The sequence below is a fragment of the Microcebus murinus genome, chromosome 4 (genome assembly GCF_040939455.1).
Source record: "Microcebus murinus isolate Inina chromosome 4, M.murinus_Inina_mat1.0, whole genome shotgun sequence".
NCBI lineage: Eukaryota > Metazoa > Chordata > Mammalia > Primates > Cheirogaleidae > Microcebus > Microcebus murinus.
Window position 1 is genome coordinate 10,221,687 of NC_134107.1, and position 27,278 is coordinate 10,248,964.

Genomic DNA, 27,278 nt, shown 5'->3' on the forward strand with positions numbered 1-27,278 from the left:
AGGGTGGCTTCGGGGGCAGGTGCCCCAGACTTGGCTCCCACTTCTTACGCAGGGAACCGAGGGGTTAGATCAGAGCAGAGGAACCTTCCTACCCAGGGAAATAAACACAGCCCTTTCCGAGCCCCTCTGAGAGCCAAGCTGGGCTGTAAACCAGTCAGAAGATGAGCTTCCAGAAGAGGCCTGGAGGGGCAGGGGTGTGGCCTGCCACTCTCCTTTCCCTCCCTCGGTGCAGGAAGGAATCCCCAAGCACTGGGAATCTGGTGACACAGCCTGAAGATGTCTGGGCTCCCAGAAGCCTCGAGGGGCAGGCACTGCCAGGCACCCACTTGATACCAATCCTCCATCCCTCTCTCCTGCTATGATCTGGATGATGTTTGGGGTAGCAATGCCCCCAGAGTCTATGTGACACAATTCTAACCCAGTGAGATGCAGACGCCTATCTGCTGGGGATTTGAGTAGAGACTGGTGTTTCTAACACAGACGCAAACCTGTCACTTTCCGTGGCCTTCTTGCCTGGGGTATGGATGTGAAGGCCGGACTTTCAGCAGCCATCTTATGACAGGGAGGTTACAGCCAAGAGAGTTTAAGCTACGGAATCCTTGACCTGTTGAACTTATATGCCTTTAACCATTGACCTCTAGATTTAAAGATAAAATAACCTCTAAATTTTAAAAAGGCTGTTTGCTTAGGTCATCTTCCAAGTGGAAGCCAGTCCCTAATTGACAGCCCTGGGAAGGTACTGTTGAGCTTGCAGTTTCCATGTCCCTGCGCCACGGATGCTGCTTCCTTTCATGTCCCCGCAGCCCTGATGAGGAGTCGAGGGATCCATCCCCAGTCAACCCCGGCCCTTCAGGAGCGCTGGGCCCAGACCCACCGCCCGGCTGGGAGCAGAAGGCAGCCCTCCGGGACCTGCGGGGGTCCGTGCTGTGAGCCAGGGCCAGGCCGTCCACATCGCTCCCTCCACCCCCATCGGGCAAACCAAGCGAGGACTCCTTACGGACACACGTCCCTTCTCTGCAGCCCCTGAGGATATGCCAGCACGACTGGGCCGGGCGTGTCACACTGACTATATTCCCGGAGTGTCAGCCGGCCCCAGGGGCTGCTCACAGCTTGGAACAGGGGCACGCAGAGGAGACGCGCCCAGGCGGCCTAGGCCAGGGGAGGCGGTGAAGACACAGAAGGCCAGAGGGGCCGTCTGGTGGGGTGGGGGGACTTGGGAGGGCGGCGAGGTGCTGGGAGTGAAGAACAGTGTGAGTAATGCCACAGGTGGGCAGCAGCAGGGCTCGCGGAGGCTGGTGGCACAGCAGAGCCAGTGTCAGGGCCTCGGTGCCTGTCCTGTGGGTGGCGGGCAGATGGGGAAGCGTTTCCAGGGCTGACAGGGTGACAGCTGAGTGGATCAGGAGAGAGGATGAAGCTAGGACAGTCGCAGTAGTCCAGGAAAGTCGTGGGGCCGACTCACCAGCACCATGTCTAAGGCTCCTCTACTCCAGCTTATGGATAGACCCCGTTTTGCGTCTCCATTCACCCGTAATGGGCACTGGCGCAGGGCTGGCTCTTTACCTGAGAACACCTGTCCCTTCCAGCCAGCCCTGCTGTGCCCCTAGATTTCCCACGCCCACCAGCCGAGTGCAGTGGGAGGAAGCCGCATCCGCTCGCCCTAGACTGGTGGCCCTCGGCGTCATCAAGAAGATGGACAGCTGGCCGTGCCAGCGTGGCCGCTGCTGAGTGTGCCCTCCTGGCCTGGTCGCATCGTGGCAGGCTGTCAGCCAACAAGCACAGGGTCAATTGATGGATGGTTCTGCAGGGGACAACGGGCCAAACCAGGGTCACCTCCTGGGCCCGCAGGCTGGCGCGGCAGAGCTAGCAGGCATGGCAGATGCGCCAGGGCTTGGGTTTGCTTTCCAACGTGGCTGGGAGCCCAGTTTATAGCCTAAGGCAGCGTTTTCCAAGTAGGGCCCACTGCACCCCTACAAGAGACATTCGGCCAGGTCAGCAGTTTTGGTTGTCACAACTAGTGTTGCCCCTGGCGTCTTGTGGGTAGAGGCCAGGGGTGCTGCCACACTTACAATGTGCATCCTACAACGCACACGGGACAGTCCTCCACAACACAGCACTGTCTGCAAGCCAAGGAGCGCCTGCAGCCTCCGGAGCTGGAGGCGGCGGGAAGGACCCTCCCCTGGGGCCTGCGGGGAGCGTGACCCAGCTGACACCTTGGTTTTGGACTTCTGGCCTCCCGGACTGTGAGAGAATCATCACTGTCGACTGTTGGAAGCTGCCCAGGTTGTGGTCACTGGCTGTGGCAGCCCCAGGGGACCACGCAGGCCACATTCCGCCCTGCTCAGGCCCACAGCCCACAGGTGTCCGGGACTCCTCTCCCCAGCACCTCCGTGCTAAGCAGCCCCCTGACACTCGCTAGCGCACGGACCCAGCGGCCCAGGAAGGTCTGCAAATGACTCAGAAGTCACGTGGGCCACAGCGGCCACCCCTGCACACTGGTTCCTAAAGAAATGGCTTCATCTGATCAACTCATGCGCATTCCTGCCTGAAACCCGTCCACACTTCCAATGAGCGTTCTCATCAATCCCCCTGGGCAGCACAGCCTCAGTTTCCCCACTACCAGGGAGAGAGGCAGGAAATGTTTGGGGAGGGCATCTCTAGGATCTCAGGGGTGACAATACGTCCACTTGGAGATCCTGGCAGGAAGTGGGTCCCCAAGGATGGCTGACTAACCCCGCTGGTGAGAACTAGAACCAGGTGAGCAGGGTGGGAGGCGGGGGGACGGGGCAGCCTCGCTGGGTGGATGAGGAAGGGGAGCAGAGCCCAGACTGCCCAGCCCGGGTGCCAGCCAGGCTCCCCGGGAGCTGCAGTCCGCTGGCCGGGCAGCCCCGAGTTCAGGGGATGCCGTGCTGGAGAAAGGCTCGGTGGGCACGCGCAGCCTGCGATGCTGCGAATGTGCGTTTGCTCTTCCTCCCGTTGCCTGGCACACAACTGCTAGAGGCCTGGGGATCTCCAAATGACATGTGTATGCCGATGAGACGCCTGATGGCTGGCACCCTGAGGCATCTTCAGGTTGGGGGCCTGTCCCCGGGAAGAACAAGCCGTGATTGGAGGGTTGGGACCATCAGCCCCACCCCTGCTACCTCCAGGGAGGGGACAGAGGCCGAAGGTTGAGCTGACCACTAAGGGTCAATGCGCCTCTTCTTCCTGACGGCCTCCACTCCTGCCCCTCTCGGCACAGGCTGGGCGGCCCCAGGACCTCGTCCTCACTGGCTCCTGGCACAGGCTGGGCAGCCCCAGCCGCTGCACGCTCCCTCCTGGGGGTGCCTGCCACGAAGCCCACCATGGAGCCGAGGGTCCTGACCCTAGCCTCAGTTTCTCACCTGAGAGCAGCTCAGCCATGGCACATCCTCTCAGGGCTATTGTGATGCCAGGATGGGGGACTTCATGCAATCGCTCAGCACGGTGCCCTGAACCTGTATGTGCTCAATCAACAGCCGCTGTCCTGTTTTTCCCTGACACCAAATATGTCGTTCCAACAACATCGACCAATCCTCCAGTTCTCTGACACTAGCTGGCGTCCCAAGGCTCAATCCAATTCCGACAGCAGCTCTCCGAGTTAGCGCAGACCCCACAGCCGAAGGCCTAGTCCGTCAAGACTGCCCCCACGTCTGCCCGCTGCCAACCTCAGGCGGCCCGGCTCCTGCCCGGCCAGCCACACGGGCGAGGGCTCCCACACGCCCTCGCTTCGGGAACTCACCAGACCCTCCCACGAGACTCAGCAAAGTGCTTCACTCAGGGTGGTCACGTAGTAACAAGGACACACGGGAGAGATGCCTGGGGCAGGGTGTGGGGGTGCAGAGCTTCCACGCCCCCTCTGGGTGCCACGGCCCGGAAGCTCCCCTCGCCTTGTGGCTTCAGCCCTGCAGTGGCGGCTCTGTTAGGCAGCCATGATGCCATCGCTGGCCAGTGGCCACTGAGCACTGTCTCCAGCCCCTCCCCCAAGCCCTCTAATCCCCTCATTGTGGGGTTGGCTTTTCTCTCCTGACGCTGTCTAGGGCCTCCCCCCAGAGTCAGCTCATTAATGTATAAAAGACAGTAAATTCCAAAGGCTGTAGGATTTCTGGGGACAAAGACCAGATGCGGACTTGTTTACCATTCCACAGCTATTATTTGCCCGGAAGCCCGGCCTCACTCGGCAGAGCGAGACCCTCCCTGGTTTGAGGGTGCCTCCTGGACCCTCCTGCCACACGTCTGGAGTTCTCACACTCGGCTCCATCCTGCCCGAGCCCCACACTGCTGGCCGGGCTGGTGTGGACACTTGCTGGCCACGGTGGGGGTGCCGCTGTCCCCACTGTCCCCAGGCCTGGTCAACAGAACACGTGTTGTGCGCCTCCCAGCAGCCCCTGAGGCCCCTCCAGCTGCAGACACTTCTGGCCGGCTCTGTGCTCGCCACGTGCCGCAGACCCTCTCCCTGCTCCTTGGCCGTGAATTCCCGCGTGTTGCTGTGTGTTAGGAAGGAAGCCCCGTTCCCGACTAAACTTTCTTCCCCCTACGTCCCGGTCGCAGCAGTCCTCAGTACAACCTGTCTTTCTTGCTTAACCTCTGTCCAGCTCTGTCCGTCACCACACGGGTGCGGCACGGGGCAGGTGCCCCGCGGCTCTGGCCTAATAGCGTGTCTGCATATTAAACAGTGACTTCTCCAGCTGGAGGAAGGGGCAGACCTGCTCTAGACAGAAAAGCAACTTCTCGGGGATCCCGCTTGAATGAATGGCTCACTTGAAGACTAAGTTCTTGCTCTATGTCATTGGCTTCCAAATGCAAATTATCTCTGCTAAAGGAATACTCGGCAGAGTACCCGTAACTGTCTAGACAAGCAAGACAGGGCGTTTCAAAGCTCGCATCAAACCCCGGTGAGCCCCAGTCTGAGCCCCATGGCATCGGAGTGAGGAGAAGCTCACCAGCGATGAACTCCCAGGCCTGGAAATGTCCTGTCTCCCTGCCAGCCGCACAGAATGCCCTAGACGGCGGCGGGGAGCTGTGGGCAGCGTGGCTGGCCTGAGCATCCTCAGAGCAGCCTGGCCCGGCCCCTGGGTGTCAGAGGTGCTGAAGTCTGGGGCCCGTCCCGGGCAGGTGTGGGAGCCCCCACCCTCATTCCACCTTCTTCCCCAAGGATGGCAGGTGGGGACCTCCAGCGTCCTGGGTACGCTGTGTCCAAACACCGGCCCCCTCCAGAGGGGGCTGCCCTTACCACTTGCCTTCTCCCTGCCTGAAATCGCTGCTCCCATTTCTCTCCTACAGCTACAATCTTTCTGAAAAGAGCCTGGGGCACAGATGTGCACGTGAGACCATTTCCAGCAACCGATGGCTAGACTTCCTTCTCCCTGGACACCCTGATCCCTGGGAGGGGACTCTGCTTCCAGGACTGCCCAGCCTGTGTCCTGCCCTGTCCTCCCCTCGATTCCCGGCTCCGATCTCAGCCCACCCACCGCTGTTCCTGCCACGGCAGCACCTGGAGCTTGGTGGGGGGCTGGCCAGGAGCCTGTGATGGGTCCCCGACACGGGGCCGCTCTCTGTCATGGCTGTTTGCACATCTGTCCCTCCCCTTCCAGAGTCCTCAGGATGGGGCTCGGTCACTTCTCGCCCCCCTATAGGAGAGGCTAGCTGGTGCCAGCTCCACCCTTGCTGCTGGGATCGTAGGTTGTTGTGGGTTGAAAGGTGTCCCCCCAAAAGATATGTCTCTGTCCAGCTGGGCACAGTGGCTAGTGCTATAGTCCCAGCACTTCGGGAGGCTGAGGCAGGAGGACTGCCTAAGACCATGAGTTCGAGACCAGCCTGGGCAACATAGTGAGACCCTGTCTGTACAAAAGAAAATTAGCCAGGCGTGGTGGCACCCACCTATAGTCCCAGCTACTCTGGAGGCTGAGGTAGGAGGATCACTTGAAACTGGGAGTTCGAGGCTGCAGTGAGCTAAGACTGCACCATGGTATTCCAGCTGGGTGACAGAGCGAAAGTGTCTTAAAAAGACAAGACAAGACAAAACAAAAAGAAAGAAAGAAAGAAAGAAAGAAAGAAAGAAAGAAAGAAAGAAAGAAAGAAAGAAAGAAAGAAAGAAAAGAACAAAAAGGATATATCCATGTTCTAACCTCTAGAACCTGTAAATATGACCTTACTTGGAAACAGGGTCTTTGCAGATGTGATCAGACTAGAGGAGGCCATTATGATAGGCCCGAATCCAGCGAGAGGGAAATCAGGACACACGGACGAAGCAGCCAGGCAAAGACAGACTCAGAGGTTGATGCTGCTGCCACAAGCCAAGGCTGGGCGGGAACTCCCCCACGCTGGAAGAAGCTGGGAGGAGGGATGAGGAACGGTTCTCCCCTGGGCCGTCAAAGACAGCCCGGCCTGCTCACACCTTGATTTCAGACCTCGGCCCCAAACTGTGAGCGACTGCGTCCTGTGGTTCCAGCCACGTGGCCCGCGGGGCCCCGCTACAGTGGCCCTGGGAGACTGGTTCCCGCACAGCTGTGCACACGGGGCGCCCGCCGGGCAGGCCCAGGCCGACCACACTGGCACGGGGCTGCTGCCGACCTGCAGAAATACTCCCCACAGACCTCAGCCCAGGGGGCCCTCAAACTACCTGGTGCTTACACCAAACTCAACGTGGACCCAGTGTGAGGCTCGCGGGCACGGGGGAGGGGCCCGGCTCCCGCGCTGACGTTTGCAAAGCAGGGTCGCCACCGCGGTCCCCTCCGCTGGTGCTCAAGGCAGCAGCAGGAAGACGGGCAGCCCAGGGCTGTGGCTCCCCTCTCAGGGGCCAGGGCTCCACTGAGACGTGACCTGCCCCAGGGAGTGGGGGAGCCCAAAGGGGACCCGTGGTCCAGCATCTGGGCACAGGGCTTTGTCCCCTGCCTGGAGCTGCCTCATCCGGCCAGCGAGAAAGCGGGAATTTCCAGCACTGTTGGCTTTGACACCCCCTGGACAGTTCACACCAACACAGAGGGGTCAAGGACACAACTGCAGTGTCCGCGTCATTCCAGCCACATCAGGACACTCGGGCTCCCATCAGGCAGGGGCTCGCAGAGGAAAACGAGGAGAAGCCCCGGTCTCTCCCTCCCAGACGCGTCCGGTGTAGCGGCAAAGGTCGCCACCTCCGAGTGGCGCTTGCGAGATACGCTGGTGAGCCCCCCGGCAATGTGTCCCCACAGCCCCGAGACACGGCCTCGGAAACTGCAAAGGAGCTCGGCCACCGGCTTTCCTGCTCGTCCTCGGCTGGGACTGCCGGGCAGACGCCCTCCCAGCAGGTGTGGATGGCCGGTGGTACCTGCTTCGGTCCCCAACTTCCCCACTGTGCCCTCCCCTAGTTCTCCGCATTTGGGCCGAGAGCTAACACCATCGCTCAGTTCTTAGCCCGTCCACCAACTCGGGATTCGGACCCACACGTGGGTGACGCCGTGGACGTCTTGATTTTTGCTTCTTGACGAGGCTTTAACCCCACAGATGGCACTTTCACAGATTCGCGAGGGCGGCAGAGGGACGCGCTTTTGCCTCGGAGAGACAGACCCTGGTGAAGAGTAATGGGGTCAGTGACGCAGCGTTTGCCAGGGCTGGGGACACCCCGCCCCGGCCGTGCGGGCAGGTGTGCCCACAGCGGGGGGGGCTGGCGTCTGTCCGAGGCCAGCTGCGCTCCAGCCCCCCTCCTGTGTGAGAGGGTCTTTGCTGCTTTTTCACAGCCTGAGGACGGGGGGACAGTGGGCACCACCGCCAGGGCCCGGGAGGGAGCGGAGGGGCCCTCCCCACCCCCAGACCTCAGCCCAAGACGCCCACTGGGTCACCAAACACTGTTCGCCAGGGGGCTTCACCAGGGGTTTGCCAAGGTGCTGGATGTGCATGTGGGACTTGTACTCACTCTGTTTGTGCATCAGCGTTCTCATTGGGGGAAAGGCCGGGCAAATACAGAAAGCTTCCCTTTCTGTTTCCTGCAACCTGCTTCTTTCAAGTTCATGAGAGGCGTGCAGAGGTTCTTTCCCGTGGCCATGGTAGGGAGTCCTGGGACCCTCCTCTCTGCTCTGTGTCCTGCCTGCCCCCCCATTCCCCACTTGCCATCGTCCTCAGCCCGTCCCCCGCCCTCCAGCCAATGGCCAGTCTGCCTTGAGCACTGCAGCCCGACCTCTCACTTTAAACTTGTGGACAGAATTCTCGAAAATCCTTCATCTAGACTGTTGTATCTGATTTTTCCCCCAAACATCTGGGCTTTGAAAATAATCATGTTTCCTACATGTGACTTCCCCCAAACTTCAGCATTTGGGTACCACCACCATGATTCTTGCCCCCTAGCCTGAGTGCCATATGTATTATTATTTCCTTAGAGTGATTTAGGATTTTTGCGCTCAAAAACACTCGCCTCCACCGAAGCCAGAGCTTTAATTACACAAGGATGTGCTGGTTCGTCTTTGAGCTATAGGCTAAAATAAATAGGTCCCCTCAACATGAAGATGTGGGCTGGATGCCACTCAGCATCACCTCTGGGCCCCAAGCGGACAGGGCATCTCTGCCCGTGCACTTGGCTCCAGACCCGGTGAGATGCTGAGTCCCAAAGGTGCTGGACTCCGCGTTCTGAGAGGAGGACGGACGGGAGCACTGACCTGGGGTCCCGAGAGACCCTCCCTATGCCAGGCCTGTGCTGCCACCTTCCCAGCATGGGGCACAGGGAGCTGACGGGGCATGGGCTTCTGCCCTCCCGGGGTCTGCATGTTTTATGGAAGAGGGTGGACAAAACTTAAGCACAACGAGTAATTGCAGGCAGCATCCAAAGCCGTGTCTACTGGCGACAATGCCCGAGGTCAGGGGGATTCCCAGGAGGGCTGCACGGAGGAGGTGGGCCTTGCCCTTGGCTTTGAAGGATGACGTGGCTGGGGTGAGGTGACAGTGGGAGGGACAGACTGCGTTTGCAGGGTTTGGCCACCCTGAGTGGGAACAGACACACAGGCGAGCAGTGGGTGGACCCTTCCCGGGACGAGGGGACATGCGAGGGCATGCCGGGGCATCTGCAGCCCAGGCCCAGCCTCCGAGGTGCGCCCGGCACGGCCCAGCGGGCCGCAGCGGCTCCATCGATCTGCCCGAGTCCCTCCCGCAGCGAGTGTGGGCCAAGGCCCGGCTTGCACGCCAAGCCTGGGGAGATTTATGGCTCAATTTAGTTCCCACATGTCCCACGTCATGGCAAGTAATTTATTGAGTACTTCAACTTGCAGACAACAACTGAAAAATTAATCCCAACGGCAAACGATTAACTCCTCCAGGGGATGAGATGCCTCATTTCCGAGGCTTTTGCCGGGAAGGTGATTCATCACCTTCCACCCAGGATGACACGGGCGTGGGCGGAGGCCGACCCTGGGCAGAGGCCGACCCTGGGCGGAGGCTGACCCTGGGCACGCTTCGGGCCGCTGCTCACAGCCCCGGGGATGACTGCTGGGCCTTCACTAACCTGAGGCTGGGAGGTTCTCCACTGCTCGGGCAGCCACAGCGTGCACGTGGCTAGGGGCATGAGCCAAGCAAGGCGGCCTCCGAGGCCAGCGGGTGGGAGGGTGGGTCTGGTGCCCCGTGGCTCTAAGTGTGGCCCAGTTCCAACAAGCCGTGGTGCTCAGCTCAGGTGGCTGTCACAAAGCCACGGTGGCTTTCACAACAGATATTTATTCTCTCGCAGTCCCGGAGGCTGGAAGGCCGAGACCACGGCATCTCAGGGCTGGTTCCGTCTGAGGCCTCTCTCCTTGGCTTGCAGACAGCCGCCTTCTCCCTGGTCCTCATGTGGTCGTCCCTCTGTGTGTGTCTGTGCCCTGATCTTCTCCTCTCACAAGGCCCCCAGTGCTATGAGATTAGGACCCACCTTAAGGCCCCCATGCCGCCTCAGCCGTCTCTTTAAAGGCCCTGTCTCCAAATGCAGTCACGCTCTGCAGTACTGGGGTTTGGGACTCCAGCACGTGGGTCGTGGAGGGACACAGCTCAGCCACGACAACCCCCAGCAGCTCCCTCTCTTATCCTCTTTGTCCCAGCTCCTCTCCTGACAGCTCCGTTACCGGGACACGCACTCGTGTGGCCTGCAACAGTGGGAAGCGCCACGAACCAGGGTCAGGACCCCGGCACCCGGGCCCTCGGTGACCTTCAGCAGGACGTGTCCCCTCTCAGCGGGAACGAGTGGCTGGACCAGACAGCGCCGGAGGTGGCTTCTGCTCTGCCACTCGGGCTTCGTGTGATTCTCTGGGTGACGGAGGGTCACAAGTCAGGATGTCTGATGTGTCCCGGTATTAGTGAATGCGGCTGCTAAAACAAACAGTCCCTGATGAGTAAGAGCTCGGTCACATCACAAGTTATTTTTCATCCAGGGGAGGTCACTTCCTGGGGCAGTTCAGGGCCCCGGGCATGTGCCGCAGAGGAGGAGGCTGCGGCCTGGCGGGTGGCACGCCGGTGGTGGCAGGGAGGTTGCCGTTTGAATAAAGTCATGGGAGAGAACTTGAAACAGCCCGGGGCCTCTGATGCCCCGGCCACAGGAAGTCACCAGTGTGTGGGACAACCTCGAAGTGGCTTCTCCTGGGGGGGGGGCATGCAAGCAACCTGTGCTGGTATGCGACAAACTCCTGGGCCCACGGTCCCCCCAGAGCTGCACAGGAGAAGACGCCACGTCTGCAGCCCACCCTCCTGATAAGAAATCACATGCACCTCCTTGACCCCTCGGACACTTCTGGAACGTTCCACATCCCCCCTTAGACTCTGATGGGGGGACTCTGAAGGGGGGAGGGGTGCTCCCCCAGACGGCCTCGAGGCCAGTGACACGCTCTGATCATTACCACTGCGGAGCTTCGAGGAATGTTCTAGAGCCGCCTCTCTCCTCCATCCATTCTGTCCCCTTTGGGTAACGGGTTCCCTAAGGATCCTATTCCCTACCATGAGTGAGAACTTGGGAGGCTATACCTCATCCTGTCTTATTTTCATCAAGTCTTTATATTCTGGAACGTTGTAGGTTTACAGAGAAACAGCACCGGAAGTTCGGCGTCCCCACGTACACTCCCCTCCCTCCGAGTCCCGGGTCCGTGGACTGCTAACATCTTGCACTGGCGCGGGACGTTAGCTGTGATGAACCGGCCGACACGACCCGTGATTATTAACTAAATCCACGGGCACACCGGGGCTCGCCCTGGGGCCGGGCACTGCTTGGGTCTTAACGTACCCATAGAGACGCGTCCCCACCACCACAGCACAGCGGAGCAGCCCACTGCCCTCGGAACGTCCCCGTGGAACCCTTAGCTTGGCCGTCCTCCCTCCCCAGCCCCGTGCTAATCGTTTCACTGTCGCCACAGTCGTATCTTTTTCCGAGTCACATGCAGGCGCACTCCCTTTACGGCTCTCCTCAGACGCCACGTCTTTTACGAATGGAAGGTTTATGGCCACCCCGCGTCGCGCGGGTCTGCCCCTGCCATCTCTGCAACAGCACGTGCTGACTCCACGTCTCCGTGTCACATTTCGGCAGGTCTCACAGTATTTCGAAGTTTCTCTTTATTACTGTGCCTGCTATGGCGACCCGTGACAGTGATCTGTGATGCTGCCGCTGTGACTGTTGTGGGGCTCCTCGAGCCACGTCCGTGTTAGTGGGTGAACATCACCTATAAACGCTCCGTGTGTCCTGACTGCCCCACCCGCTGGCCGTTCCCCTGGCTCTGCCCCCCCCCCCCCGGGCCTCCCTATTCCCTGCGACACAACGAGATTGAAATCAGGCCCGTTCGTAACCCTGCAACGGCCGCCAAGGGTTCAGGAGAAGGGAAGAGTCGCACACGCCTCACTTTAAATCAAAAGCTAGAAACGATGAAGCTTAGCGAAGAAGGAGCGTTGAAAGCTGACACAGGCCAAAAGCTGGGCCTCTTGTGCCAGAAAGTTGGCCGAGCTGTGGATGCAAAGGAAAAGCTCTTGAAGGAAAGGAGAAGTGCTACTCCGGTGGACACGCGGGTGATAAGAAAGCCAAACGTCCTTATCGCTGACATGGAGAACGTTTCCGTGGTCTGGACAGAAGATCAAACCGGCCACGACTTTCCCTTAAGCCAAAGCCTAACCCAGAGCAAGGCCCTCGCTCTCTTCAGTTCTGTGAAGCAGAGGGAGGCGAGGAAGCTGCAGAAGAAAAGTCTGAAGCTGGCAGAGGTTGGTCCAGCAGGTTTGAGAGAAGCCGCCTCCAGGACATAGAAGTTCAAGGTGAAGCAGCAAGTGCTGATGGAGAAGCTGCAGCGAGTTATGCAGAAGACCTAAGATCGCTGATAAAGGCGGCTACACTAAGCAGATTTTTAATGCGGCCTTTTCAGATTGGCTTCTTGTACTTAATATCCACTTAGGGTTCCTCTAGGCCTTTTCCAGGCTTGACAGCTCATTTTTTTTTGTATTTTATTGTCAAATAATGTCCCATGGTCTGGATGTACCACAGTTTGTCTGCTCAGCTAGTGAAGGTGTCTTGGCTGCATCCAGTTTTTGGCGATCAGGAGTGAGGCTGCACGAGCACTTGTGTGCAGTCTGATCGCATTGCTGCGAGGCCAGGGCCATGACCGTGTTGGCACCGCTGCCGTGACTCATGGGACCTAACAGCGTCCACATTTCAAGTGCCCGCTGAGTTCCACCAGGCGTGGCACCGAAAGGTGTGCTCGTCTGCTCACTCTCGCAATATTTACTGAGTGCCACCCGCGTGCAGCTCCGTCCCAGCTGCTGGGGACAGAGCCGTTCGACAGTCTCAGGGTCTCATCAATGACAGACAAAAAGCAAGAAACACATCATCATATGGTGAGTTCTGGGGAAGGGTTTGAGCCAGGCTGGCCCACCATGACACCCCTGCTGCTGTCACCTCCCCCAAAGGAGAGACAGACGTGGAAAGGTTTCCGTGTAGAAACTTCCAGAAGTATGTTGTGAAGGAGCAGTGGGTGAGGCAGCCCTGATCGAGCTAAGCAGCCCTGGCTTTGAGGCCTGACGTGGCCCCTGGGAGGCTCAGGCTGGCAACGCAGGGAGGCGAGGGCAGGGGCCGCGGCAGGAGTGTGGGCGGGCTGGCTCCCGCTGCCATGCCCCTGCGAGTCCCACAGCCCGAAGGACAGGAAGAAAGCCCTCCCCCAGCAGAAGCCTATCTGGGAGTTGAGGTTCCCAGTGACCCCCAGGGAGCCAGGCCTGGAATCTCCCACGTGGGCCAGCAGCTTTCTCTGGCCACCCAGCTGCCCAGCGACCAGGCAAGCAGAGCCACCCTGGACCCCCCAGCTGCACTTTGTGTGGTCACAGCGCCCAGGCGTGCTGGGCCTCGGTCTGAGTCACGGCTACTACGTGAACGTTTTCCCCTTCAAAATGACAGTCTTTGGCAAATATGCTAAATACCAACTGAGAACAAACGCCACCAGGGACTCGGATCATCCTTCACCTTCTGAGCAGAGAAATGCCACAGGGAGAGGGCAGATGAGTTGGAACCACAGAAGGGAGCCCGGGTCCACTCCTGGGCTGCCACGTGGCAGGGGTATGGTGGTCCCCCGGGAGGCCTGGGTCCCTTGGGGACTCTTGAAGAGGCACTTTCTCCTCTGCAGCCCCTCGGCCCCATCTGCAGGCTCACGACAATGGCTTGTGCAGGAGCGTCAGGCTGTGGGCTTGTTGGCCTGATGCCATACGGGGGACACCCATACCTGCCCTCTGGACAGTGCCACCGGGGCTCCTAACAGGACTGGTGTGGCAGGCTCCCTTCTGGGCCAGCACTGGGCTTGCCCCATTCAGCACGTACAACCCAGCACAGCCGATGCCTGTCACCACTGCAGAGCTGGCAATAAAAGCAGCACCTGGGCAGAGGTTAGAGCTGAGGCTGGAGCCAGCTTGCCTGAGTTCAAATCCCAGATCGGCCACGCCTCCACTGGGCAGCCAGGGACAAGTAAGCAGCTTACCCCCTCTGTGTGCCTCAGTTTCCTCATCTATAACACAGGAACAATGTCAGCATCCCTGACCCCCACCGCAAGGATGCGAGACCATGCAGGGAGGTACGCAGCCCGGGCCTGGCACTTGGGACCTACCCTGGACCCCTCCCTGCCTCCTCCTTGCAGCCCGAGCTCTGCAGAGAGCACCAGGTTCTACGCTGGGCAGAGACGAGGGGCCGAGTAAGACGTAGACTGTCACCGCTGTCCAGAGCAGGCGGGGGACAGAGAGACACGGTGACAGCATGGAGGGGGGAAGGAATGAGAGCAGCTACAAGGAATGCAAGAGGTGGCCCCAGCATCCTGGATGATGGGAAAGAAATGGTGACACTGGTGGGGAGACACTGGGCACAGCTGTCTGGCCTGGGGAGAAGGCGGCCCCCAGCGTGCCACGGACCTTCCACGTGGCCGTCGGAGCCGCCCGCAGGGCACATCTGCAGGTCTAGGCAGACGTGCACACACATGCCCTGTAAAACTTTTTAACTTGATAAACTTTTTTTTTTTTAAAGCGGTTTTAGGCATACAGAAAAAGTATAGAGAAAGTACGGGCAGTTTCCATACCCCACACCCCTTCTCACGCGGACAGCTGGCAAGCTGTTCTGCCGTTTGCTTTCTTCACTTAGAATCTGTGATTCAGTTAATCATTCCCCAGCAGGACACCCAGAGCCGCCTCATGCTCCGGCGTGGCACTCCACGGGCCACCCAACTGACGCCCTGCTGGGGCCGCGCCCGGCAGGCAGAGCCAGGGAGAGCCCTGGGCGTGCGAGGGCTGGGTGCCAGGGTGTTTGCATCTCACGTTTTAGTAGGAATCCATGAGTTGTTCTTCAAGGACGGTGACGGCCAATGTCACCTCTCCCCAAACGTGAGAGAACCCCCAGTGCCCCTCCACTCTTGCCGCAACCGGATTTCAAAAAGAAGGAGCCCGGAGACAGAGCAGCCTTCTTCTCCTCCTCCCACACCCACGCCCCGGGCTGCGCGAGGAGAGGACCGGAAGGCACCGGGTTCCGCGGAGACCGCTGGGCCCAAATCATTTGTCGTTCTATGTAATAGCAAGAAATCATCACAAACAAACAGCAATTCAAACATGCCTCTGTCACATCTTAAAAAAAAAAACATGAAATAGGGGTAAATCCGACAAAGCAGGTGCAAGACTCATGCACCAAAAACATGAAACCGTCACTGAGCAAAACGAAAGGGGACTTAGATACACGGAGACGTTTTCCATGACCGTGCGGCGAAGATTCCGTCTCTCCAGAGTGATCTACAGAGTCGCTGCGATCCCGCTCAGAATCCCAGCGGGCTTTTTGTAGAAAACGACAGGCTGGCTGCAACATTTACATGGAAATGCAAAATATCTAGAACAGCCAAGACGGCTTTGTGAAAGAACAAAGGTGGAGGACTCATGTGTCCTGACTCCAAGGCTTGGCATAAAGACACAGCAGTCGAGACAGTGGCACCAAGACAGACGAACAGACGAGGGGACAAGGTGCAGACAGGGCTCGGAGGCAGAGCCGAGCCCGGGACACGCGAACAGTTGCTGGTCACGTGGCGGGCGACCTCCCCTTGGACGCTCACTTCTGCTACCCGCAACGCTGTGCCTTCCCCATTTCATTTCCGGATCAGCCCGGCTAGAGGGTCATTGATTTTATCGATGTTGTCAAAGAACCAGGTTTTGGTCTCTCCATTTTCCCTTATTATTTTTCTATTTTCCACTTCATTGGTTGCCGTGATCTTCGCCGTCTCCTTTCTTCGGCTTACTCTAGTTTTCACGCGCTCTCTTCCTTTAGCGTCCAAAGGTGAAAGCTGAGGCCACCAACTTTCCTTCTAATGCAGGCACTTAGCACCACAATTTCCCCTTAAGGACTGTGTTAGTGAGTTCCCACACAGCCTGGTGTGTTGTGCTTTCATTCAGTTCGGATATCTTCTAATCTCCCATTTGATTTCTACTCCGATCCGTGTGTTATTTAGAATAATAATATTATTTACTTTCCAGGTATTTGGTAGATTGTCCAGAGATCTTTCTCTTATTGGCTTCTAATATGATTCCACAGTGGTAAGAGGACACATCTGTATGACTTGAACAGTTTTGAGCTCATTGAGACTTGTTTCGTGGATGAAAAAAACATGGTTTGTCTTAACAACGGTTCCAAGTGCACTAGAAAGGAGAGCACAGAGGGTTCTGGAACTGGCGGGTCAGGCTGGCTGACGGTTTTGTTGAAGTTTCCTACGTCCCTGATGATTTTCTTTCTATGTGTTCTAGCAGTTATTGAAAGAGGTGACTGCGCTTGTAGTTTTTAACATCTACTTTCCCTCGCAAGTCTGTCAGTTTTTGCTCCATGTGTTTTGACACTCTGTTATTAGGTGCATAAATGTTCAGTGTTTTTATGTCCTATAGAACTGACCCCTTACCACAACGAAACAACCTTCTTTAACTTGGGTGACACTCTTTGTTCTAAAACAGGGGTCCTCAAACTTTTTAAACAGGGGGCCAGTTCACTGTCCCTCAGACCGTTGGAGGGCCGGACTATAGTTAAAAAAAAAGCTATGAATAAATTCCTATGCACACTGCACATATCTTATTTTGAAGTAAAAAAAAAACAAACGGACAAAAATACCCGCATGTGGCCCGCGGGCCATAGTTTGAGGACGCCTGTTCTAAAATATACTTTGATCCTAATATAGTCATTCCAGGTTTTTATCGCTTGGTGTTAATTTAGTATATTCCTTTCTACCCTCTTACTTTTAGTAATTTTGTGTCTTTATAATTAAAGTTATTCCTGGAGAAAAGCATTCATCCAATTTGAAAATTCTGCCTTTTACGTGGGATGTTTATACTATTTACATTTATTGTGATTGTTGATATGGTTAGTTTTAACTCTAACCTCTTTGCATTTGCTTTTTATTTGTTCCATGCATATTTTGTCCGCCCCTCTGTTCCCTCATCTTCTATCTTTTTTTGGGTTATTTTTTTTTTGTGATTCCATTTTATTTCCTCTGTCGGCTTATGAGCGATCATTCTTTGTTTTGTTGTTTCAGTGGTTGCATCAGAACACACTTATCGCTGCCTGTAATCAAGTGATGGTCCGCCACTTCGAGCATGGTATAATAACCTTGCACTTCCGTTCTTCCCCTCCCGGCCTCTGTGACATTGTTCTCGCACGTATTACGTCTCCATGTCTTAATCCCAAACCACACTCTGCTATTATTTGTGTTTACAGGCAGTTGTTTTTTGAAGGGATTTAAGGAATAACAAATTTTACATATTTGCTCATGCAGTTAAGCCCTTCGTTCCTTTGTGGATTTCCAACTGTGTTCATTTCCCTTTTATCTGAAAGACGTCCCTTAAACATTCCTTATAGTGTGCTTGGCTGGTGATAAATTACTAAACCTTCTGTGTTTTTCAAAAGTCTTTATCTTTGTTTTTGAAATAGTTCTGTTTCATCTTCCCTTTCAAGACTTGGAAGATATTTCTCAACTATCTTCTCACTTGCTTTGTTTCTGACAACATTATCTGCTACCATCGCTAGTTTTGAGCAATTTGAAAATTATGTGCCCTGGTGGCCTTTATTTTTCTCTAACATGTCTTGTGCTTGGAGTCTGTTGAGCGGCTTGGATCTGCGTGTTCACAATTTACTTCAAATTTGGAAAAATTTCCATCCTTATTTCTTCAACTATTTTTCTGACCTCCCCACCATAATCATCCCCACTTCAGGGAATCTACTGACATGTATATTGGGCCGACAGAAGTTGTCCTGCAGCTCACAGATGCTCTTTCACAAAAAAATTCTTCTTTTCCTGTCTGTGTGTCATTTGGGATAGTTTCTATTGCTACTTATCCAAGCTCACTATTCTTTTCTTCTGTAACATCTAATCCACCGTTAGTCCCATCCTGTGTATTTTTCATCTCAGACCCTATAATGTTCGTCTCTGCAGTTTTGATTTGGGTTAACATTTTTTAAAAAAATTTAACTGTGGTAAAATACACAAAACATAAAATTTACCATATTAACCATTTGCAAATGTACATCTCAGTGGGCTTTTAAAATATTTTTCATACTGGTTGGAACTGGAGGGACATTATCTTAAGTGAAACAGCTCAGAGACAAAATATCGAAGGCCGTGTGCTCCAGTCACTGGGGCCTCGGAAGAGTGGGAGTGGGGGGCTGAGGGGTGAGAAATTACTTAATGAGTAAATGTGCACTATCTGGGCGATGGTCCCACTAGAAGCTCAGACTTCGCCACTACACAGTATATCCACGTAACAAAACTGCACTTGTATCCCTAAAACTTACCCAAATTAAAAAATAAATCTTCCATGCCTCCATTTAACTTTTTCGAACATAAGGCATACGGTTATAACGACTCTGTTAATACCTTTGTCTGCTAACGCTAACATCTGTGTCCGTCCCCAGTCAGTTCTGACTGATGGATTTTTCTCCTCTTTATGGCTGTGTTTTCCTGCTTCTTTGTGTGCCTGGGAATTTCTTTCTTTCTTCTTCCCCCCAGCTAATCCCGAGAACCTGTGAAGCCTGGGAATTTCTGAATGGATGCCAGATGTTATAAATTTCACCTTGTTGGGTACTGGGTATTTTTGTATTCTTGTAAATGCCCTGGAGCTTTTTGTCTTGGGTGTAGTTAAGTTACCTAGAAGCAGTCTGATCCTTTCGTATCTTTTTGAAAAAGATTTGTTAGGTGGGCCCCGAGTCATGTTTAGGCTAGGACTGACTATTCTGCACCACGTAAGAACATCCCGTCTGAGTACTCTACCTACTGCTCCATAAAACAGGAGGTTTTCTCCAGCGGGGGGTGGGGGCTGGGGGTGGGAAGAGGCGTACCCCAGTCCTGTGTGGGCGGAGACACTGTTATCGCCCCAACGGTAGGTGACCAGACTTCAACAACAGAATCCTGATACACGAGAGCCCTTGTCTCTCCCCACCTAAGACCACCCGTACTCCGGGGGTGCATCCTGAGTGAGCCAGAATATCCCGGATCCCACGGAGCCCACCGGACCCGGGTCATTTGCAATTCGACATGATAGCAAGCGTCGCTTTTCCACTCCCACTGGGGGTCAGCTCCCGACGGCATCCCTGGGCAACGCGGTGTTCTCATCCTCGGGGTGACACTTTCTCTGGCTTTCGGTGGTTTCCTCTCACACACGCGCTGATCCGTACTCGGCTGCGACGTGGGGACTCTCTGCCGTCGTCCGGGGTTCGCCGAGCTGCTCTTTCCTCGCTGGTGCTCCTGCCGCGGGCTCTGGCCGCCCCTGGTCTCCCCAGACGCTCAGCTCCGTTCCTCTGGCGCGCGCGTGGTTCCGGGGCCTGGGGTCGCTCTCCCCGTACCGCAGGCTGGACACGCTCCGTGCGGGCAGCCGTGGCAACCGCGGGGCTTGCCCACTTGATTCCCGCCTTTCCACGGTCACCCTCGCTTGCTGCCCGACATCTCGTCTTGAAATCTCCTGTTTCACATATTTTAGCTGAAAGGCAAATACAGTTTGTTTTTCCATCTTGGCCAAGGTCGAAGTGAAGTAGAAACAGGCACTGTTGAATTTTGAGTTTTGTTTTCTTTAATGGGAAATTAAAACGGCAGGGAGAGGAACACGGTGCTGAGCCCCAGCCTCCCTGGGGCTCCAGCGGCATCAGCCTCGGCAAGACGAGAGCGCGTGTCCCTGGCTCTGACCTACGCCACCTCGTGTCTCGGGGATGCTTGTAGGAGCTGGCCCCAAACAGCAGTGGAAGCGTGGCTCTGCGGCCCTCCTAGGGCGGTGACAGCCCCCCGCCACGCCCAGGGCTGCCCACACCGTCATCACCCCCAGGCTCTCGCAGGAGGGCGGCTCCCACGGCCTGGACACCCTCGCGGATGCCGAGACGAGCCGCTTTGACTCGTTCTAAGGTTCACAGTCACAGTTGACACGGATACCAGAGGTCATTGACCCCGAAGAGGAAGACACTGCTGTGCTCCTGGGAGACCCCGACTCACCCCACCTGCCCCTCCCGCGCTGGCGGAGAGGGTGCCCGAGCCGCTGTCCTGGCACAGGCGGCACGAGATCAGACGCGGCGGCTGACAGGCAATTTATTTGGTCTCCATCATAACCACTTAGCGATCTGCCTTCTCTCTATTTCCTGTTCAGAGAACTTTGTGTGTGTCAATCTGAATAATTGAATTGAGCAGAAAAGCCTCAGGCCTCTGAAGCCCTCATTAATTACCTGGCCGGGAGGAAGGAAGAGCGTCCACTCAGCCATGAGGCTGCTAAATGCCACCAAAGGAACCCCACCTGGCTTTGATCGACCCCTCGGTTTGCCAGGCGTGCCCTTTTCCCTCACGGATGGCGGAATGCTCTGGGACTCTCTCAGTTGCTGCCGAGTGCCACCGCCACTTACAAGGCCGGTGTCCTTCTCCCCTAAGGCAAACACGTGGCTGCGGCTGCCGGAGACGTGGTCTGGAGACCCCACTCTGGCCCCGTGCCTGAGCTAAGACGGGTGCTGAGCTCTGCGCTAGCTGCAGGGACGGACACGGCCGTGCGGTCATCCCAGCACTCAAAACGGACTGAGCATGCCGCCAAAGCACAGCGAGGAGACAGGCCACAAAAGAGTTCGCAGTGAGAGTGGAGGCGAGATGCGTCCAGGCGGTTAGTTTATGGCCAACTGCAGGCCTCCGTGAGGCCAGGGAGGAGGCCGGAGCGTGATCTTGATCCTGCCTGTGACGGTTCTGCGAGGGTTCAGGGAGACCTTCCAGCAGGAGGAACCCACAGGGCAGGTCCTGGGGGGCTGCAGCTGCGCCTCTGCCATGGAGACACACCTGGGGAGGCCGGCCCAGGAGTCCTTTGAGGGGCAGAGCTGTCTCCACCCCCAGGATGAACATTAACTTCTTTGCAAACGCCCCGGCAGTGAAGGTGAGGACAGAGCTCAGTCAAAGCAGTGCCGGGAAAGGACACGGAGGGCTAAGCTTTCTTCCCTCTCACCCTCGGCTCCCTGAAAGCTCCTTGCAGGGAACTCCTCACTTTAATAACCTAGAAAGAGCATTAAAAATGAGTCCGAGGAACTCATTTAATGGATTCTTGGAGGAGCCGAAATCCTCAGAGCTCTGTGAAGCTGGGGAACTTCTTATGTGGGTAGAACCTCTGGCTGGAGAGAAAGTGCTCGAATTTCTCCAAAGCCGGTTCACAGTCATTGTTCCTGCCGGGAGATGAATCCACCCAGCACCTCCTCCTGTCCTGCGTGGGCAGCAGATTGCTGCCAGCCTGCCCACTTCCTCCAGCCCAGAGCCATTTGTTCTTTTTAGCAAAGCAGCGAGCGTGCTGCGGGAGCGGGCCGGGTGGGCCGAGCCGTCAGTCCGGGTGGAGCCCGGGTTCCGGAGGCAATCCCACAGGGCAAAGCCCACTCTGAAGGGTGCGGCCTCCAAGACTTTGCTCTTTGAGTTACCCTGGCAGGCGAGCCCCCTCCCTCCTTCCTGGCAGGGGACTTCAGTCCCTGGCGCCGCCACTCTAGCTAGTTATGGGATGGCTGGCACCCCTGCCCCTGTGTCCAGCCAGAGTGCAGCTGTGTGGCCAGTGGATTCAGCGTCTGCACCCCAGCGATGGCTCACGTTCTCGGAAGACGTTCAAGGTCACCAGCCTGCCATTTCTCTACATTTGAGCCCACAGCACTCAGCTCCATTCCCTCTGCTCGACTAGGAGTAAAAGTGGCAAAGGAAAGTGAGTCCAGCCCCGGGTCCTCTGGGGAGGCCAAAGAGTGGACAGCAAGGCCCCAGATCTGCGCCAAGAGGACAGAGGTGGGCCTGGGCCCAGGGCCCTTCCAGAAAGACCAATGCTCACCGGGACGCTGGGAGAGGCTTAGTGCAGGGCTAAGCCATGGCCGCTGGGGGCTCCTAGGTGACGTGGCTTGGGAACTGCGCCTGGGTTTTCTCTTGCTTGTCTCCCTGGTGGGACGGCACCTTGCCTTGGTTTCCAGGCACAGCGTAGCAGGGAATTCCAGGGCCAACTGGCCCCAGAGCTGTTTGGAAGGGGAGTGGACAGGATTTGGACCATGGGAAGGAGAAGGCCATTCCCAGGCGTCCGCACTGGGCAGTGGTGGACAGTGGGGCTGATCCAGGGGACCTGGACCCCAGGAGGAGAACAGGCACTGGTGGCAGTGATGGAGCGACCTGGCTCCAGTTCTGTTTGTCCAGCCAACTTCCCCATCCCTCTTCTGCTGATAACTGCTCTCTTTCCTTTTGGGGGGCCCTTCCCATGGAGTCCTCAAGATACTGTGGAAGCTAGGAGGACATACCTTCTCTGTGCTCAGGAGGGCCCATGTAACTCATTCCTGGCCAATCTGAGTCCCCCATTTCTGAGGTCATCCCTCATTGGCTGAGGAATGGTCATGTGACCCGAGCTAGGCCAATCAGAATCTTGCCTGGGTTTTTCTTCTACATCTTCTGGGGAATATGGTCTCCTGTCTCTGGGGGGCAGTGATGCTGGCAGGATGTGTGAGGAGGGTGGGACTCCTCAGTAGTGGGAAAGACAGGCTGGCACACAGAGGCAGCAAGGGCAGGAGGTTAAGGAGAGGAGGGAGGGAGAAGGAGGGACAGACAGAAGAGAGATAGAGCCAGAGACAAAAAGAGACAGAGACAGAGATACACAGAGATACAAAGACAGAGAGAGACACTCAGAGAGTCGGATGGCAGCCAGCTGTAGACCCATGTATCCAGCTGTGCAACATGGAGCCCAGCCCCCCACTTATTTAGCCACCTGCACATTATTTGCCTTTTAAATTTCAGCCATTCCGCTGGGCCTTATAAGCTGCTGCCATCTGACTTTTTTTTGACCTATAAAAATGGTAGGTTCACGTGGCTTGACTGAATGATGAGAGGGGACTTTTGTCATTTGCAGTGGGTCTTGGGTTTGGTGGTCTCGGTGGGGGTGGCCTTGCTGGGCTGCAGGGCCCTACCTCAGTGAAGCACACCCCTCTTTCAGGTCTGGTGGCTCAAAAGAGGCCCAGGATGCTCCTGCCTCAATGATTAATCTTCTAAAGGCTTTGATTCTAATTCCTAATGGTAGAACATCAGGTCTTAGCGCCTCTTGGGGTACACGCTCAGGTGGCCCTGGCCTAGGAGGGTGCTGCCTGGCTCTCCAGGAGCTGTGATTGAGGACACCCAGCCTGCCCTGGGCCAGGACTGGCCTGGGCTGTCCCATCACCAGGCTCCCCACGGAGGCCTTGCCTTAACAGGGGGCCCCACATCTCCGTGGGCAGGGCTGGCCCCTCTCTGCTCTGCTAAAGGCCTGCTGCCGCCACCATGGGAGCTGCTGGCCACGGCAGGTGTGGGCCCGGCTTCGGACGGGGCTGTGATCCTTCAGCCGGGCCAGCATCACGGGGGTGGGAGAGCACTGGGGGCTGGAGGATGTGGGTGTCCTGAGTGGGGAGTGGGGTGCCACAAACCAAGACCCCCCAGGAACCAGGGCACACTCACCCCACCCACCAGGGCCTCACGTGTGGCTCCCTTCTTGGAGCTACGGGTGCAGTTGCAGAGACACACGCTCTGCTTGTCACCCAACCCACGGCGGGACCCATGTGGGTGGGGCTGGGAGTGGACGTATTTCATGAATCCTGTGGTTCCCTCGTGCACAACACAGCCGGGCCGCAATTGCGGGTCAGAGCACTCGTCTCTAACCCGGGAAGAGACCTCGCCAGAACCCACCTGCCGCCACCCTGGCCTCAGACCTCAGCCTCCAGAACTGCGAGAAAATAAAATTCCCTTTGTTTTTAGGCCCCTAGTCCGAGGTATTTTTGTTATAGCAGCTTGAGCTCATTCAGGAAGGGAGGGAAGGAAAAGAAGAGAAGGAAGAGAGAGGAGAGGGGAAAGGGAGAGGAGACCCCTGTGTTCCCCACAACGTTCCAGTTCTAGATGCACAGAGGAAGATGCAGGGACGGCGCGTGACCCGAAATGCAAATCAAAGCCACGGTGCGGTGGCACCTCACGCCCGTGACAATGTTTGAGATGAAAAAGTCCGCACACGCCGAGCACTGGCGAGAGGGGGGCAGCGGGATTTGCGCACGGCTGGGGGGACGCAAAACGGTGCAGCGCTTGGGCACACGGTCGGGCAGTTTCTTTAAAAAGTTACACGGCCAGACCCCACCCACTTCTTCCCACCTCGGGGCCACCCCCAAGATCACCACATCCACCCAGATTATCGCAACAGCTTCCTCCCCGTCTACCCAGCTCCGGGTTTGTGCTCTAATCAGTTCTTCACAAGGCCACCAGAGTGATCTTCATAGCACGCGAATCCCACTGCCTACCTGAGCCCTGAGTGGCTCCCGCCTGCCCTAATACAAAGTAGAAATTCTTTCTCCACCAGGTCTTCATCTCTCAGACCTCATCTCTCGCCGCTGGCTTCCTGAAACTCTCTGCTCCTCATGCACTATGGCAGGCGTCCTCAAACTATGGCCCGAGGGCCACATGCGGCCCACCGAGGACATTCATCCGTCCCACGGGGTGTTTCTGCCGCCGCTGCCTGTCCTGCTCAGCAGCCGACTGGTCCCGGGCCCTCAGTGCGCATGTGTGGAATGTGCACCGCGCTCTCCAATGGCCTCCAACGGTCTGAGGGACAGTGAACTGGCCCCGTTTAAAACGTTTTAGGGCCCCTACGCTATGGTATAATAAAATAAATATTTGGTCTTTGTCCCTGGTTCCTGACACAGAGCTCCCAAGACCCTTGAAAAAATAAATAAATTAAAGTTACACAGCCGTCTACCACGTGACCCGGCCTTCTCTCTTGCAAGGATTCTTCCAAGGGAGGCGAAAGCCTCTGTCCACACAAAGACCAGCACACGAATGTTCACAGCGGGATCATGTGTAGTGGCCCCAAAGTGGACACAGCCAAATGCCTGCAGACAGGTGAATGGCTTCCAAATTGTGGTCCATCCACACAACTGAGTGTCGCCCAGTGACAGGAGGAATGAGCCACCAGCACATGCGAATCTCAACATGATTGCGCGGAGTGGAGGAAACCAACCAGAAAAAGAGCACAGACTGTATGATTCCATTCATGAGAAATTCTAGAAATTGCGAACTTCTCTGGAGTGACAGGAGGCTGGGCCACAGCTGCAGGAGGGTGGGGGGCGGGACCAGGTGGTTCACGAGAAACTTCTGGGCTGACGATGGATTCACCGCTTTGATCTTGGTGATGGTTTCACAAAGGCACACGCGTGTAACTTTGTAAGACTGCACACTTTAAATATGTGAAGTGTATTGTATACTGATTATGTCTCAGCAAAGCTCTAGCACATCGCCCCGTGCCCCAGGATGCCGCAGGGAGCCTGCCCCGCGTGTCTGCAGGTGGCAGGGGAGGTGGCACTCGACGTGAAGAAAACACACGTTACTGGGACCGAGACACAGAAAGGACCTCCCAACAGCCCCTCTGCACTGACCAGATCAGGTTTTAGGTTCTGGGAGACGGTGGGTACCCAAGTCCATGGGCTGTGCCAGTCCCCAGCTGCTCCCCGGGAAGAGGAGGGGAAACGGGGTGCTAGCTGATGCTCCCCAAACCCGACACCTCACTTCAGCGGAAGACCACATCCATATCCTAACTGAGTCTGCAGAGTGCTTCTCACTCGGGGCCTTGGGGGCACCCACCACACTGGGGACAGTGGAGCCTGCTGGTAGCCCCAGTGGCTGGGCTGACACCGCAGTCCTGGGCAGCACCAGGCCCACCCTGCTCACCAAAGGCCTGCCCTGCCCGGCGCCCCGCCCAGCACAGCTCTGCAAACACAGATGCTGCGGCTGGAAGCCTGGTCTCCCCACCTGGACACTCCAAGCCCCAGCTGGTGCCGACGGAGACCAGCCAGCCCCTCCTGCCTACAACTGCACAGCTTGTAGAGCCCACAGCGGCCCCTGCCCAATCTCTCTTAGGTCCTGTCTCAGTTTACCCTGGCGGATCAACCTCCAGGTGGGCCGGGACGGGCTGCTGAGGTCTGGCCCAAGGTCAGCACGCATTTCTTGGGGGCCTTTCTTTCTTCTGAACCCCATCCCAGGCTGGCTGTCCTGGCCTCTTGGGGACCTCTTGGTGCACAGCTGGTGTGGACCATCCACATGGCCTGGGAACTAATGTCACAGGACGCCAAAGCCCCCTTCTCCCTGCGGTGGACGCACGATCAAGCCAGCGTGCTGCGGCTTCTGCACCCACACTGCAGCTGTGACTGCACCGTGACGTCACCTGACGCCCCCGCCTTCCATTCACCACTCAACACACATCTGTCTCCCAGCCCGAGCCTGGGGACCGCCCATTTCCACACGTCTGCACTCTGCCAGGGGATTCGTCCCTCTGCCCACGAGGGTGGCGTGGCCGGACGGTCCCAGTGCCCTTTATCCAGCCGGCAGCCAGGGAGGGGCCGGCCCTGAGGGAGCCCAGCCCGTGTGCTGGGGGACACAGTCACGCAGGAGACGTGGAGCACGGTCTCGGGCTCAGTCCATGCGTCTGTGAAGGGGGACAGGCACCCCTCGTGGCCTCCCACCGCATCTGCCGTAGCACCCGGGCGCCCAGCAAACGGAAGCCCCTCTCCAGCTCGTTTGGTTGGCAGCCTCGTAAAACTCTGCCCCCAAACCTGCTGTCCCGTGAGTGTCCTGTCCTTCCTCTCCCTCTCCTCCTCCTCCTCCTGGTGAGACGTCCTGACCCTGGGGGGAGAGGCCCAGAGTCCACGCGTGCTGCGGCCGAGCACCCCGGCCCACCCCGCACGTGCAGAATCCACAGACAAAGGGGCCTTTTCTGCTTCAAAACCTGCCTCCCAGCTCATCCTCGCTGTCGGTGCAGGTGTTTCTGCCGAGCGTCCCAGGGGCTGGAATTCTGGCAAACGGACTCCTGCGATCTGGGCGCCAGGCGGTTTGTGCCCCCCGGGGACCTCCTGTGCCTGGGCACCCCTCAGGAGCCTCTACTCTTACAGACGCTGAGACTCGCACGGCTGAGGACGGGGAGGGGTGGGGTGGGACGGGGCACTGAAGCTGCAGGCAGAGATCCGGCGCCGAGCCCCCGGGGGGCCGCCATGCCAGCAGGGCAGCTCTGGACTCAGAGTCAAAAGCCCAGACCCCCAGCCCTAACCCTGCCTTTGCCAGCGTGAACAGGGACCAAGTCCCCCCAGAGCCTCGGTTTACCCATTTGTTAGACTGGGATCCCTGGGGCCACTGTTAGGCTCAACAGAGTCCCTGAAAAGAGGTTTTTATCATCTCCTTGCGCCTCACTTTCCTCCCCTGTGAAATGGGGCAGCAGTGCCGCCATCCTTCTGGGACTGTGGTGGCGCCCAGGAGTCTGTCTGGGGACAGAGCGGCAGGTCCCGTGCCCAGCGGAACACT

The 27,278-nt window shown here is 57.1% G+C and overlaps 1 protein-coding gene across 6 annotated transcripts in view; it reads right to left on the minus strand.

Annotated features, from left to right (window-relative positions):
* SHANK2 (SH3 and multiple ankyrin repeat domains 2) overlaps positions 1–27,278 on the minus strand; it is a 545,909-nt gene that overhangs the window by 61,110 nt on the left and 457,521 nt on the right. The gene's annotated exons all lie outside the window — the stretch shown is intronic.